Here is a 2,341-nt window from a genome sequence, read left to right as displayed (position 1 = left end):
CTTGATTAATGTGTTATTAATATGAATCATTCTACAAGAAAAAAGCATCTATACCAAAGATAATAATAATATTATTATTATTATTATTATTATTATTATTATTATTATTATTATTATTATTATTATTATTATTATTATTATTATTATTATTATTATTATTATTATTATTATTATTATTATTATTATTATTATTATTATTATTATTATTATTATTATTATTATTATTATTATTATTATTATTATTATTATTATTATTATTATTATTATTATTATTATTATTATTATTATTATTATTATTATTATTATTATTATTATTATTATTATTATTATTATTATTATTATTATTATTATTATTATTATTATTATTATTATTATTATTATTATTATTATTATTATTATTATTATTATTATTATTATTATTATTATTATTATAAACTTTATTTATACATAAACAAACATACAAGAATTGCAGCCCAAATTGCTTCACAGCAGTAATAATAGACATACAATTAGCATAAAGCAGATAGAATAAAAGCAGTGCAGAGAATAAGAATAATGATAAAAAGCAATGCAGGTAAACAATACAAATATCGACTCATACATGTTTAAAACCTCCCTGTTAGATGTCATAAAACACTTGAAGTTTGAAGTTATAAACATGATCATGTATATCATTCTCGTGACCCCCACGCTGAGGGCCGCTGCCATGGAGACGTATACAGTGTGGGTTTACTATCACTAGAACCTTTCCAAGAGCAGTAGTACAGCAGGTTAACCGTCTGTAGTGTGGTAGTGAAAGGGTTAACCTTCTGTAGTGTGGTAGTGAAAGGGTTAACATTCCGTATTGTGGTAGTGAAAGGGTTAAAAACAGCTCAAAACGGCTTTGCAGGAAAAGTACAAGGAAGCCATGTGATCCTATTTCAATGAAAACGATTACAAACATCAATATAGTCCGTTTTTATAGCTTTCACCGTGCCTTTAAATTCATTAATTGTGTGACTAGATCCCGGAGTTTCAGTTCATTTTACAGGCTATTCCATGCAGATGGTGCAGAAAACACAAATGCCTCTTTCCTAAGTCAGTCCGAACTCTAGGAACAGTCATAAATATAGTATAAGACCGTACCCCATATTTACCCTGTTTTCTGGTTAGCAAGACAGGTAAATAACTGGGGAGTCTACCAAGAATGGGTTTATAGATAGAAACGTACAAATTACAGTAGCTTTAAGACTACTATTGCAGTAATCATGGAGTGATACTGAGAATATTAGGCTCTGTTGACATTACATTTTAATATAAATCTGTCACTACAGGGTCTATGATTTTAAAAAAAAAGTGTGAATTACTTGTACAGTATATAGAGTGAATTAATGTATCTATTCACCCTGAACTTTACTATCTCTGTTCTATTCAAATATTCACAATAACTTTGTAGTATTCAAATATTCACAATAACTCTGTAGTATTCAAATCAAGTGTCACTACCTCACCCCCCTCCAACACACACACACACACACACACACACACACACACACACACACACACACACACACACACACACACACACACACACACACACACACACACACACACACACACACACACACACACACACACACACACACACACACACACACACACACACACACACACACACACACACACACACACACACACACACACACACACACACACACACACACACACACACACGTATCCCACGGTCACAAAGGGTTGATTGTTGCACTGTGTACAGTCGTGCTAAGCGTGTCTTACAACTTCAACCCACACACACCGTCTCCATATTGTCGGCCAATTACTAAATGTCCTGTAAAGTTGATCAGGTGACTTTGATAAGGACGTGAAATCATGCAAATGTCTCCAACCGTTCCCTCTTTTTCTCTGGAGGTACATATGAGAACAATGGTGGAAGAAGTACACAGTTATTTTATTCTAAGTATAGTGGAGATGTAGTGCAGTAAAAGTACACAGTCCTTATATTTTAAGTGTAGTGGAAAGAATGTAGTGCAGTAAATTGTACAGAGTTCCCTAAAAAAGTTACCTCGTAAATTGTATTCAAGTACAGTACTAAAAATACTTTTAACCCTTTCACTACCACACTACAGAAGGTTAACCCTTTCACTACCACACTAAAGACGGTTAACAGTCTGTAGTGTGGTAGTGAAAGGTTAACCTTCTGTAGTGTGGTAGTGAAAGGGTTAACCGTCTGTAGTGTTGTAGTGAAAGGTTAACCGTCTGTACACACACACACACACATACACACACACACACACACACACACACTCACACACACACACACACACACACACACACACACACA

This window comes from Notolepis coatsorum (assembly GCF_963971535.1).
Source record: "Notolepis coatsorum genome assembly, chromosome: 5".
Classification (NCBI taxonomy): domain Eukaryota; kingdom Metazoa; phylum Chordata; class Actinopteri; order Aulopiformes; family Paralepididae; genus Notolepis; species Notolepis coatsorum.
Note: the sequence above shows the minus strand (reverse complement) of the source record.